Source organism: Thunnus albacares, chromosome 18 (genome assembly GCF_914725855.1).
Source record: "Thunnus albacares chromosome 18, fThuAlb1.1, whole genome shotgun sequence".
NCBI lineage: Eukaryota > Metazoa > Chordata > Actinopteri > Scombriformes > Scombridae > Thunnus > Thunnus albacares.
Window position 1 is genome coordinate 3954093 of NC_058123.1, and position 15443 is coordinate 3969535.

Here is a 15443-nt window from a genome sequence, read left to right on the forward strand (position 1 = left end):
TTAACTAGTCGTTGCAGCTCTAAAAAGAATACCTCCTGTATAAATTATTTATACATTTCCAGACCATTACCCCATTATTCCCTGACTTCATATCTTGCTCTCTTGTACCTCCATGTATGTATGTAACCGTATGTACTGTACTGGTACAAAGAAAATTACACTGTACATCGAGAATAATTAGGCTGTACATTGCGGCCTGTAATCAAAAGTAGAAATCATAGAGGCTTATTCTGCCTCTCAACCCTCATTTTCCATCTAATGTGGGGATTTGGATTATCAAGGGGGGTCAATAAGAGGTGAAAAGCTTCCAAATATGATCCACAATGAAGATGTTGTGAAACACAGAACACATAAAGTGAGCCATAGACCTCATGTGCAGGGTGGGTTGCATTTTATTTCAACGGGGGAAAGTGCATTGAGTGAGCCTTTTTGGTGAGCCTGAAGGTTAGCGCCACGCTGTCAGCAGTACGCTGGATATGTTTCCTATGTTCTTTATCCCCCATCTGTTGCTCTGCATGAGCTGAGCCAGAGTTCAGCTAGAGGTAACATGTCAGTAACTCTGAGAATAAGTCTGAGAGCAGCAAATATCCTTCAACTAACTATATCCTCTTGCATTACAGCCAAAACCACATACCAGTAAAACACTTCTTCCCACCAGACTCCATGATTCTGACTGGTATTTACAGTTTATAGCTACTTCTTGCATTTACTGTAGTTAATTCTGCTGTATTATCCTTAAAAAAAATCAAAAAAAAAAAATCACAGAAGCATTGTTCTCTTTTAATAAAAAGGACATTTTACAAAGTTTTCATGAAAATTAAGAAAAATGACATTGATCATTGTAACAATTTGCCACAAAAATGGAAGCAAAGGTGTTTCCTAAAATTATTTCATAATTCTTACCACCACTGAAAATATACAGTATTTCATGGATCAGCATATTAATATATCTGTTGTCAAAAACATTTTACCTGCCACACACAAAAGACACTAATGGAACTATTACAGGGTCTAAGGTTAAAGGAGAAAGCTATTATTTGATATTTTTAAAAAATTGTCAACAAATCCCATGAAAAACACCAAAAACCAATAATGTGCAGTTGTATGTCTCAATACTTTCTGACTTCCCTAAACCCAAAGACACAAATCTTTAAAAATACCTCACAATTATATAGTTTAATTTAAAAAAAAAAAAGGTTTTTAAAAACAGCTGGTCACTGTAGTTTTTAAGCAAACAAACAGGAGGAAATAGTGCATTCGTTTGGGACTATTTTCAGCAGCGGATGAATCCACATTTGGAGCTCTAGTGAGTATTCCTGGCAGCAGGACGGTGTGTGTGGGATTGAGTCACAATCATTTACAGTATGTGTGTTCATGGTGATGAAGGAACATGTCCCCCAGTGCAGCGGTGTGACTCATTGATGTGTTTTTGGACAACAATTGAGGTCTATAATTGGCTTTAACCATTTCATAGGATCAATTCATCATTAGTTTTGGTCTTTTTAAATGGATTTTTAGACTGTAAGAGAAATAATAAAATTGCACCAGACTAGTCCTTTAACTGGAGATCTGTCCTGTACTCTTATTCCGGTTTATTTCTACCTAGTATGTTTCCCAAAAAAATGTGGCCATCCTGACTCCGTGGATGATGCAAACTTTGCTCTCATCAGCTCCGTTAGACAGATTCAAGGAAACGAGAACTTTCACAAAACATGTTTTTTAGATGAATCATTTCAAAACGCTTGTCTCTGACTCTGAGTCACACTGAATGTACACAGACACAGAAACTAGTACTGGAATAACAATTATGGCTATAGATGTGGAAGTGCAAAGTTAGCATGACCCTTAGAGCCACGATGGCCACATTTATGGGAAATATGCCAGATTGAAATGAACTGGAATTACCCTTTAAGTGTCTCCTACTTTGATTCAGTGCCTTTTCAATTATTTTTGTGGCCCTGAACTTAATGTTTTCCATCTCGCCAACTGTCCCGATGCTGTAAGGAATCGGCTGTTTCATTACCTTGGAAACACACGTCACCTTAACCACATTAAACCTACTCTGCCTAATGAAATCTTAAGGTGACATCAGTGATATGAGTCATGGCAACCAGGATTATCATCTTTAAAAGAATATCTCCAGCTACTGACGATAGGCTGATGGGTTATAGTCTTAATATTATGGATTATAGATTTACATATCTGAAGATCTGATGGATTTTAAATTAAATGTTTATCATAGCACAGTAGAATAAGTCATGACTGGCTGCAGGGCAGGAGAGGGCTATATCTTTTTTACAAAAATAGAGGGAAGTGCTGAGTGTTTCTGTTCATTTCTCTTGTTTTTTTTGTTTCTAGAGGGAGAGAAGTGGTAAAAAACAGAGGAGAGGGAAACATACTGCAGTAAAAGAAGAACAGTGTTGGTTCAAAATCTTTGTTTATAAAGTGTCAAGAGTCTGCAGCTTTTCCATCCACTGCAGCTGCTGTTTCACTGATTAGTTTGTATTGTATGGTTGAAGGTGACAGGCGCTGGATTAACTGCTGTAATGTACAGTACAGTGACTGGTTGGGTGGAAAACTGTCACAACACAGTGTCTGTACAAAAGTTCAAGAACACTTCAGAATTACTTATAAATTTAAAGGCTTCCAGCTGTAGCTGGCTAATTAAAAATGGTAAATGGACTGCACTTACAGCACTTAACAATTTTTACCTCTCATTCACCCGTTCACACACACACTGATGGCGGCAGAGCTGCCATGCAAGGCGCTGATGTGGTTAGTGGACAACCCTCTCTACCTCCTGAGCCACAGCTGCCCAATTAAGCATACATCTCCAACATGAGCTGGTTGAAAACACTGGATTTTTTTTTTGTTGTTTCCAGCTAGCTTATTTGAAATCAAGAACTCTATATACGTTTGATTGCAGCATATCATGCTAACAGAACTCATGCAGGCACAAAGTCAACATTCCCAGTTGATTATAAATGTATAGTAGAGGACATGGAAGAAAATAGCATTGTTCCTATAGTGTAGAGCTTGTTAGTTATATTGTTGTAACTACCTGTTTAGCTGCTTAGCATTCATACTTGTTTGTGTTTTAAAACAGTAGGCTATCCCGTGTTTCACTGTTTTTAATGCTACAGGAGAACAGGCTTTTAGGAAGAGGACTAACCCATTTATTTAACAAATGTAACGTTATCTTAGGTAACGTTAGTTGGCGTTTCTGGGGTGTAACTTCCCCAAATCCATGTAAGACAGAACGGAGTGAGCTGCTAACATTAGCTGAAACTCTGACAGCATCCAGGACAGGCTTACATTGGAGAGAACAAACCTTTTTTATGTAACCCCACAAACTAATGTTAGTTAATCATGTGCTTCTTGGCCTACGAACGGGTTACTGCTGTTGGTATTTAGCCTGTTATCCAGACAGGCTAACGTTTGTAGCTTCCGTTAGAGCAAATAAACCTCGGATGTATTGTAAGAACTGGATACAGGACTCAAAGATGGCGCCTATTCACTCGATTAAAATTGCTCACCTGGCACATGAACCAAAAAAATTTCTTAAAAGTTTTCTTACTTTTCTAGTAATGTTTTTCCCCAACCACAAGTCCCCACTCAGCCCATAGACTTTACATTGGAATTACATCGCAAACTTTAAAATAGCTTTTCTAGGTTTTGGGGGAAAGTTTTACAAATGAAGGTGTCCTATCAACAGTTCACAGATGTATCTTACAATGGAGGTCTATGGAGAAAATGCTTTTTGGGCTGCAGGGGATTTTTGTTGCACTGCCTTGAGCAGCCACTGGGGGAAATGGTAGCAAGGCAGTGCAGTATCGAGCTTTCTTAATACATCCATGAGATAAATACAGTTCATCATACTTTAGCTCTTTTGTTTTTGAAGGGCTAAAAAAAAAGACACCACCCACCAAACTCTTTATATATAGAGATTATCTGTGTTACTACAGCTCCATGAATCACCGCCTCAATATGTGGAGAAATCCAAAGACTGACAGTCCTGCCTACGGTTGCTAAGCTGCACAATTGCTATTAGGTGTTAAAGAAAATGGTCACTTTCCACGTCCATGCAGCTGGCTTCAACAGTACACAGGTGACATTATGGGTTTGGATTGAATGGACAGTTTTGTGATGATCTTTCTGTCACACATGAAATTGTTAAACCTGCTCATGTTTCTTTGCTCTGGCAGATCTACAGTTAAGAGCCTTTTTATGGAACCTTATTTCAGAACTAGATATTAAAACAGCTATTATATTAAGTGTTTTCACTCCAAACGCCTGGGAGGATTTTTTGATTATCCCCGCTTTAACTTGTGCATCAAACTCTATTAGCTTTTTTTTTTTTTTTTTTTTAATTTAATCAGGCAATCTCATTAAGATTAAGATCTCTTTTCCAAGAGAGACCTGAGAACAAGAAATATTCATTAGACAAGAACACAATTAGCAGACAGAAACAATACAACTACACAACAAACAAGGAATTGATAACAACAGTTACAATAGTCCTAAAAAAAAACATCAGATAATGAAGCTGTAAAATCTCCAAGAGGAATGTAAGACTCAAGTTTGAGGGCAGTTCATTGCATTTAAAAAATGTGCATAGTACCTGAAACCAGTTCTGCCAACATTAGTGTGAACATGAGGGATATTGGAGGTTAAGTAGTTACTGGTGTTTCTGTAGTTATTAGATTTAAATGAGAGAGGAGATGCAAGGTAAAATGGAAACTTCAAACAGCTTTATAGATGAATAATGAGATGTTTTTTTTTCTTCTTTTCTGTAATGAAGTCCCACCAACCTTGTGATAGAGAGAATAATGATGAGTACGAAATTTGTCATTTGTGATAAAGCATAATGCGCTGTGATACAAAGGGTTTAACTGCTGAAGTGCTGATGGGGCAGCATGACAATAGAGAATATCTCCATAGTCAAGGACAGACATGAAGGTTGACTGCACAATAGTTTTATGGTTGGATGAAGACAGACATCCTTTGATTCTGTACAAGAAGCCTATTTTGATTTTTAATTTGAGTCAAACGTTGAATATGAATTTTGAATCATAGTCTGCTGTCAAGCCAAAGTCCAAAGTATTTATATGACTCAGCAGTAATATGGGTGTCATTTAAAGTTTTAATGGCAGGATATTCAGAGTCACTGGTGGAGGTGGAGAATACCATGTACTTGGTCTTTTTTGCATTTAAAACTCTGATTAAGGAGTCATAACTGGAGCGCAACAAAGGCAGACTGAAGACCAGTCAGGGCCTCGACTGGGGTGGAGTCTGGGGCATATAAAATAGTGTCATCTGCAAAAAAATGGACACTGACGTATTGATTAGGGAGAATTATGTTGTTATTTGTATGTAATTTAAACAGCAGTGGACCAAGGATAGACCCCTGTGGCACCCCATTTCTGATGGTACGAGGGCTTGACTAAAAACCATCAGCAATAACAGTCTGAATTCTCTCGGCTAGACTAGTTTATGAAGTAGGACTTTATGGTCAACTGTATCAAATGCTTTTGAGAGGTCAATGAAGAGAGCAGCACAAAATTGTTATCTATCCAAGGAGGAGACAATGTTATCAATGACTGAAACTGCAGCTGTTATTGTAACCCATGTGAAGTAGTACGTTTAGCTAATCAATACAGTGTATAGTTGTAAATTGACCAATGATTCTAAGATTTTTGCTAAAAAAAAAAAGAAGTTTAGATATTGGACGTTAGTTGTTAAGATTGGAGATGTCACCACTTTTGTGTAAGGGAACTACTGAGGTGCTTTTACACAAAGCTGTTAAAAAAGGTTTGGTTAAGAATATGTGCTAAATGTGGACAGATTAAGGGGGCACTTAGATGAAGAAGATATGGGTCAAGATTATCTACACCAGTGTTTTTGCATGTTTTTAACCTCAGTAGAGCTTCGTGAACATCTGCACTGCTTACCAAACTAAAAGAGAATTTGCAGTCAGAGGAAGATGAGGTGTTGGGGACTCCCTCTGTTGGACAGATATCGCAATTGTCTACAGTTGAATCTACAGACATATTAAATAAAAAGACCAGAGAAGAGGAAATGATGATTAAAAGCGTCAACTATGGATGATTTATGGGCAATATGACCAGATACTTGTTTGATTTGTGGTAGGAGATGTGACTGTGATGAATTCTTAAGAGGTGCTATGGTGTTCCAAAATTTAGTAGATATATCACAGGCAGAGAGAGCTGACTGAAAATAATTTGATTTAGCCTTCCTAATCATACTGGTGCAGATGTGTCTTTGTTGCCTAAAGGTTAAACCAATCCTCAGGGGTGCCACTGGATTTAGCCTTGGACCAGATTTTTGTCTCCATTGTGGATGGCACTGGAGAGCTGTGGAGAGAACGAAGGACAGTATCTATTTTTATTTCTATGTTTGTCTGTCAGCAATAAACATTAAAAGATTATGAAAAGTTTTCCAGTGCCACAGCAGGATGAGTAATAGAGAGAGTATTATCAATGTCAGAGATGAACAAATCATTTAAAAAAATCCTGAAGATTAAAATGCTTATAAATTTCTTGTGGTGATAATTTGAGATTTAGGGATTTTGGTGTCTCTCACACAGGTGACGGGCCAACGAATAAGTAAATGCATCATAAGTAAGTTGCGGCCCACTTCAACACCTCAGTGTGATGAAGTACGTCATATATTAGTGTCACCCGATTGGCTTGATGCTCGACTCCCATCCTAATTATCTTAAGTGGCTCTGCTGAATTGCAGACCCCCTGACAATCTAATTTGAATGGTACATGACTTTTTACAAGACGACTGGAGTCAGGAATGTCTCACTGGGATTCATATTGATCCAAAGCAAACATCAGAATTTGATTTAAACTCAGATAAAGTTACTGTTTGGATTATCAGGTTATGTTACGTCAACCATAGATACTTTGTATAAACACACACACAAAGTGAAATTACATTTTGCATTTCAATTTTGGAGGATCAAATAACAGATTCACATTGTTGTGAAACCTGTACTTTCCCTCCAGGAACATTTATTTTCAGCCAGTTTCTTATAGCTTCTCATCTTTAAGCTCAGCTGAAACTGAAGACATTATAATAATCTGTAGCTTCTTGATTTTTTATTTATAAATTATCTGTTTTATTCCTTACAATATTAAGATTAAGATTTTTTTGTCATTTGTCAGCACTCTGTGAAAGAAAACTGAATAGCAGGTTATCATTTGATGTATTACTTATATATATCATACATGTTTCAGATAGTGTTTAAGTTCAGTTTAGTGCTAGTTTGTGTGTACGATGTCTATTCTAAACTTAGTTCTTTGCTGTGTAAGACGAGGCAGTTTTGTGTTTAACAGTTAGTTTATTCTGTTGTACATTTACCTGAGCCAGTGATAAGATAAACTATAGTTATGTAGATGTTTATGTGTAAATCTGATAAGCTTTTAGAGGATAGTGTGGTTTGTCCTTAATTTAATACAGTAGTAATGTTATTTTGTGATGCTACTTGGCGCTTATGTACTGTCATATATGGTTGTGAAGAAAGACTGTTCCTAGGTTAGTTGAAGGTTGGTTGCTGACCTGTAAGGTTAGTAAACAGATGTCTTAAAATTCTGTACAGTAGTATTTAAAAAGGGACTGGTTAACTTTTCAGACAAATAAAAGATATCTAGGTGGTTTGTATCTTTGTCTCCAGAACTATGATGCTTTATACTTCTGATTGTATCATTTGATTACATTATTTCATAACCTAACAATGCTCTCTTTGTGTGTTTGAGTGATCAGCAATTTCCCGTTACAACTCACATACATTGAAACAAAATTTGTCCTCTGCATTTGATCCATCCTGTACACTAGGATCAGAGGGCAGCCGCAGTGCATCGCCCAGGGACCAACTCCAGCTCTTTTTGCCAGTGCCGGTGCTCAGTGGTACTGACAGGAGTATTAACACTAACACACATGTCTTTGATATGACTCGTCACACTGCTATATTTAAAAAAAGGTGAGATGGTCCCTCAACCTCATTTGTTTTGGGAGGGAATGAAGCCAAATCAGCGAGAGATGTATTAAAAAAAAGACAGCAATATAGTTACATAGAGTATAGTATCAGTCAACAGTTGTGCATCACCTGTGCAATCTAATGTAATATAATTATAATCTAATACAACAGCTCTGCTATAAATTCTACTTTTATGAAGCTTATACATTTACAGTTTTTGTTGACATTGTCAGAAAGGTGATAATTCTACTTTGTTTATTATTGAGGTCGTAGTGGGTGGTAATATTTTGTTCACTCCATTAATATATATGAAGGGGGGCAACATATTAGGAACATTTTTCAATATAACACACCACTACAACCTCAATAATAAACATAAAGTAGAATTATCACCTTTCTGACAAATGTAAAAAAAAAAAAAAAAATGTCTAAGCTTTGCAAAAGTTGAATTTATGGCAGAGCTGTTGTGCGGTGGTACCGATTCTCCCTGAACAATTATTCGGACCAGCTCCCAGCCACATAAAAAATTTAAAAACCCCAAACAATATTCACTTGGAGAAACCACCTCACGAGGCTCTGTTCATAGGGAAACATCCCCTTAATAAACAAATGCCTCTTCAACAGTTATAATGAAAAAATGCCTCTTCGATAAGTATAAACAAATACCTCTTTAACATGTATAATAAATAAACAAAATAAAGCCTGCAGGTGTTAGGCTATCATGAGGTAAGCACAACCTCTTGCACAAATAGCCCTAAGATCAACCCAATGCAGGTAACTTGGTTGAAAGGTTTTTTTTTGTATCCAGAAGGCAAAAGACAGGAAAGGAGACTCAAAAAGGGTCTGAACAGACCAGAGTTTCTTTCTGATAATCTCTACAAATGAAGTCTGCAACCAGTTGAGGAATGAACAGGGAGTGCAGTTTCTCTCCTCTCTTAAAACCTCAGAAAAAGGGCGTCATCACACCCTGATTGGCCGAGAGGGGGAATGAACCCAGCTGCTCTCAATTACTATTTGGGAGCCAGTCCCCACACCCTGCACAACAGGTGATCTGGATAACCCTCCAATCAACCCGGAGGGATTTCGACATGCAACTACACGAATTCGGAACAGAGAAAGCGACAGAAAGTCCTACGAATAGATGACTGCTACAGTTGTATTGGATTGCATTACACTGCTGAGGTCCCTGTGTTCCTAGTAAAGTTGTATGTTTTTACAGACCGAGTGCTCCTCATGACAAATCAACTTTATGTGTGTGTTACGACCCTGGCTCAGGGGGGAAATAACGTGAACGAGGAAACTTGAATTAAGTAAAACAGATGGCAGTTTGATAAGTAAAGAACAAAAAGATGTGGTGTGGAGGAGACTTTTCTCCTGCTGGCTGAAAGAGAGTGAAGAGTTGGAGGAAAAGCCTTTGAATGTGAGCAATGATTGGTCTCAGTTCCTTGAAACTATAAAGACGAGGGCAGGTACAGAGAGCGCGCTACACAGGACGCAACAGTGTGTAAAATCAGTGGAGTTCCCCTTTAAAATTTTCAACCTGAAAGAAGCTGTTCAAAGTACCAAATTTTCTTTCACCCCCACTGATCTTTTCAGATTGATGCTCACGGTGAATCCCAGTAAGGGCTGATGTTCCATTACTGATGTTTACACTGGCGAGGGACCTGCATCGATGTCGTCTTTACTGCGGTCAATAACACAGGTGATCTGAATTAACCTTCAGGCAGTGACATTGAATGATTTGATCTCCGGCAAATAGAAAAGGATCAAACTCAAGGACCAACAGCATGAAAAGTGTCTGCAGCAGTGTGTATGCGAGGGAGAGCACTTGTTATTTACACCTGGATGCTGCTGCAGTTGTCCATATTTTCTTTTTACTGCTACCAAGAATTATCTCTCTCATCAAGGTTGTTGATATTTGATCATTTCAACTTGTTTTTTTTCATTATTCTAATGGCTTTATAAAGGCTTTCAGTGTTTTTAAAATGCACCTAAAGTTGAACTGAAGTTTGAACACTTTAGGCTGTAGACTGACAGCTGAGAGCCGGTGTTGCTAGGAGACAAGCTGTCAACTACCGTGGCGCACTACTGACATGTCGTCTTGTATATCCTGCAAACGTTCATTCAACGTATTTTCCCCCCTTCTTTTTTTCCCAACAAGCTCACATGTGTTGGCTGTGTAAGCCGTCAGTCTCTTTACAATATTAAACATTTAGGAGCGTCTCCGTCATGCTGCTGTAAGTTTGAATTCCATTTAGAAAGAAATAAGCTATATGTATAGAAATGATCAAACTCATGTATCAACAGCATGAAAAGTAAACGGTGAGATCAATATGTTCACAAACGCTACTATAGTTCTTCAATGCCTGCACCAGTTCAACCTTGCAGACTCTATTCTTTATATTCTTTCTTTCTTTATTTTATTAAATCTTCTAAAGTTATGCTCCCTTTTCACCAAGTCCAGGAAACACACAGGTATCATTTGAAACCGGAAAGTCTAAATATAACTGGTGAGATGACAATAAAGGTCCTTGAGTCCTTGAAGCTAATTAGCTCGCTAACGTTAGCACCGATCCCCCCTGCTGGATGTTAGTTTTCGCTCATATTATTGATGAAGTTGAACAACAGGCACTGTCACTTGAATGAAAACATTTTGGGTCACTCGCTGAAACAGCTGATGATGTTTCTCTCCTCAGTTTGTGTGTGTGTGTGTATGCATGCATGCATGCGCGTGCGTGTGTGTAATCTATATTCATTGCATGATTTACAGATATGAAACCAGTGAACGTCGAACGAAGCAGCCAGCTCTCATTAGGAGCCGCTGAACAGCTGCACATTAGGTATGCCACATCAGTAGGAGACCTTCCTCTGTGATTACATCGCCGCTGCCACATATTCTCCCTGCTACATCCAGGCTGAGCAGAAATTATGTATATCGAGCCTGATTGTCCTCTCTTGTAATTGCTGTTTGATTTACAGTAATAGACCTGCTACACAGCTTCTGGTGTTTCACTCACTTTCTGATGTTTCTAAGATCGACTCTCGCGATTGAACGTACCGCTGACGTTTAACGACTTCATATAAATCTCCGTTTATGTTCCCTGAGTTCACTGTTAATGTAATTGATGAGGGAGGACAAATAAAATGAAACCTGAGTAATGAATAATTGATGCATCTGCTATATGTCAGCCGATGCAGTCCGCAGATCGGTGAGCGTCTGTTTGTGTGAGGTAAACAAATGTTGGCTATAGCTCTTCTATTGTGTGTTATCTGACTGCTGCAGGCTGCCGCAGCCAAATGTGGGCTTGTTAGGAAATCTTAACAATAGAGGAGCTATAGAGGATCTCCACTTTAGCAAATCTGCACCACCTCAGGGTGTCTTACAGCGCACACACACACATGCTGCAACAGCTACAGCTTTGTGTGTGTATATATATATGTGAAAGAAATAAATGCATTGTGTTTTTGTCCTGGAGCTAATAAAAGGAGGGTTTGTTGGTTAATTTTATGTCTGCCTCCAAAAGTTCAAGACAAGCTATAGATGGATAAATTGTCCTGCTCACTGACCTAAAATATCGTCCCCGGCAGCTTTTGTGGATGCGGTATTGTGTCTAGACTTAAGTGGTAAGTGTGCACAGTGGGAAGAGTCGGTGCATGATGTTTATCTATTGTGTCTGTCTGTCTTCTGTTTTTCTGTTTCTCAATGATAAAGCCACTTAAACTCATTTCCATGCAGCTTCTACAACAACCAAATTACGTTTAAATACCACTAATTTGTTTAGCCAATTTACATTTTGTTAGAAAACTCGATTATGTTTACTGGCAACACTTTTATAATGATGGAAGTAGTATGTTTTTATGCTGCACGCAAATTGTATGGAGGTCATTGAGGTGGGTGGAGGGATACACACAGAGATCAGGATAAGGTTGGTGATAGTAAACAGTTTTATTATTGGCAATAAATCCCATGAAAACACTAAAAATCAATCTGTCTGCAGCTCTCAGCTCTGAGCCTGTTAATTCCTCCTGAAGCATCTTTTAAAAACAGCAATTTTTAAAAAAGAAGCTCAGTAATCTCCTTGAAGAGCTGGCGGTTATGCTAAAAACATTTGCATTTGTTGGGGGACTACTTTCAGCGGCGGATGGATCCACATTTAGTGGTGCTCTAGAGAGTATTTCTGGCAGCAGGATGGTGTGTGTGTGTGTTCATGGTGATGAATTCAACAGTGTTTTTATACTTTATTTCAAACTGCGTTGTCAGAACATATAACAGAAACATGAGACCAACTATCAACAAGCCCACGTGCGATCAAAAATGTTAAATGTTATATTTTGTCGTTACATCTGGATGGAAACCCGACCACAGTCGACTGTATGGCAGCGAAGTTAAGGAGACGACTTCCTGGCATCTCTAATTTTCTCTGTGATTAGTCAGTTTAAATGTTAATACAGCTGATAAAATGATTCGGTTAGATTGGCGGTCTGTCTCACTCCTCACCAGATGTTGGATATGATGCAGTTTTGTTGTTTGTCTACTGAAAATAGGACGAAGAAGAAGAGATTTTAGCCGTTTTAATGTTGTTCAGGAGTTCTTCGTCACCTGGAAAAACACTAGAGTGGACCAACCTTCATATACAACTAAGCAAGCAAACATCTGGATTATGTTCACAGGCAACATTTGTTTGAACAATTGAAGCTTTACATTCACATATCACACTTAAGTCCTAAGAAGGAGGTCGCGGTTCATGGGGGCTTATGAGACGCAGGACCAGAGACCGAGGTTCACATCCTGAGTCTGTTTTGGTTTAGGCAACAGAAAGCACTTTGTTTAAGGTGAGTGAAAGATTGTTATTTGGCTTAAATGTTAATAACAGTTACTCTCCATCGCTGTCGGTCTCTGAGCGTGACCTCTGCTCTCACGCCGTGTGAAAGAGAGACGTACAGAAGCGACGTGAAGTGAAGCAGGCTGTCGCATGCGGCCGGCTTATCCTTCCCTCACATGTATCTGTGAAGAAAAACACACAACAGCAGCGTGAGAACCAGAAGCAATGGGAGGAAAGTAGAGAGATAAAAGAGATGAGATTGGGGGTAAGATGGAAGAGGAGGGGGGGTTGGGGAGGAGGAGGAGGAGGAGGAGGAGGAGGGATTAGACAGAGGGAGAATGAGATGGGATGAGGACGGATGACACAGCGAGTGAGCTGGGGGGGGAGGATGGGGGGGGGGCGGTGATGGTGGTGGTGGAGTTATCTTTCACAGAAATAATGATATCTCTTCTCCTTCAGAGGCCGTTGTCTAATCCTTTTATTCTTTGGTTATCAGAGATGGAGGAGACAGCACTCTGCCATGTTGGCAGTCAGCCACTCAGTTACAACACAGCGCTGCCTGTCTCAGCACAGAAAAGGCAAAAATCAAGGAGTTTATTCATGTGGACAATGATCCTGTTTAGAGTCTTGGGATAATAAACGTGGCAGGACATTAGCAGAGAAACACAATGCAGATGATGTTCCGTCGTTACACTGAGGATATTCTGAACATGGTCTGTACATAACAGGATAATCTGTTTATCTTTGTCATGTTGGCGGTCGTTTCTATCTGTTATGATAGCGATTAGCTGTCCTCCCAGAAATAAACGTCTCAGTCATTCATAATAAGATGTTACTAAGCAGCAGCTACCTCATCTTGAGGTTAAAGTACCTTAAAGTGCCACCGACAGCTGCTACATGCTCCAACTGACTCAACTTTGCTCTACAAATACTAAATCAGTCATCTTTTTCAACAAGTTGTTCTGGTCTCAATCTCTAAATTCAGACCCTCTAATAAGTGTGCTGGGTGGTCATTTTGAAAATTATTGCTCCGTTAATAAGATTTGAAGACTTGTCTGCCGTGTGGGCATTTAATATTACTTGATTATGATACCTGCGCTGTTAGCATGATTTAGCTAAAGTAGCTAACGTTAGCCCAAGCGTGCAGCGCTATGGATGTATAAAGAGAACTGGATACAGGAAGAGCGACAGGCTTTGAAGCAAATTTGACATAGCGGCCAAACCGTGTAATAACAACGTCACGTGATGCACACTGGACCAAAAAGACTTTTTCCCATAGACTTACATTGTGAAAGAGACGTCTGTAAACCAGTGGATACATTTTTCTGAGCGTCACAACCCCCGCGAAATGACTCGTCTCACTATCAGAATTAAATCTGTTTGGTCTGATCACATTTCAAAAGCCTAGAAGAGCCGCATGATAGAGTTGCTTTATCCCCATTCAAGTCAGCTGGAGGGCTAAACCGGAAGTAGCCGACTCGGCCAGCGAAAGTCACTAGTGCTCAATGGGCCGCACGATGTGGAAGATCCGGGTACTTTCATACCGAGAAGTCGATTTTTTTTTTTTTGCGTCATGCGCTACTGAGCAACTTTCATAGGAATAAACGTGGCCCCGCCTCCGACGCTGTATCCAGTTCTCTTTATACATCCATGTGCAGCGCTCGGTGTTCCCAGTAAGCTAGCGTTAGCTTGGGTGTGAGGTAGCGAGGTAGCGGGGCGTGTTTCCTGAGTGTGTAAGGAAACACCCCGCACTCTTTATCGGGAAGCTCCTGGCTCCAAGCTGGAAAAGCTGCAACTCTGAACTTCAAACTGGCTCCAGTCAAACCAGTGGATGATGTCACACCTCGCTACATCCATCTTTATATTCAGGCTGCGGTTGTTACTTTTATTTACATTCAAGTCCAGTGACAGTGCCATCTAGCAGCAAAACATCAGACTTCAACAATGTTCTCTCACCCTTAACTTATCTTTTATTGTTGTGTTATTCAATTAATTAATTTAAAGTGCATTTAAATTTATTTATTTAATTTACATTTTATAAGTTGTTTTAATTTTGGTATTTTATTTGTATCATGTTGAGCATTAGTCTTCTAATCCATATTTACCATCCTGTGTGTTTGTCAATCACATGTAAAGCACTTTGAACTGCGTTCGACATGTATGAAAGGTGCTGCATAAATAAAGTTTGATTGATTGATGGTGATTGTATTTCGCCCCGTCAGGTCACCCTCTGTCAGTCACATGATCCAGGAAGGAGAAGCTCAGACGACCTTCCAGAGAGAGGAATTCAAATGATTTAGATTCAAATTGATGGTTTTCAAAGTTATATGTTTAAATTCTATACATTACAATATATATAGTCATTATTAAAATTTCAACCTTGAGTGTTCAGTAATGGTTAAAGTTTCATAATTAGGTATTTAGTCTAATTATTACGACCTTTCTTTGCTTCTGTAGAGGTGACACAGTATTTATTTTCAGCACCATGGACAGAGCCCGGAGGTGAAAATACACGGTAAATGTTTTCTTTGTGTACGAGTTGTGTCCTGTTCTCTGTGTTTCCTCTCTGTTCCCCCCCCCTCCACACCCCCCCCACGCTCCCCCCGTCAGCCCGT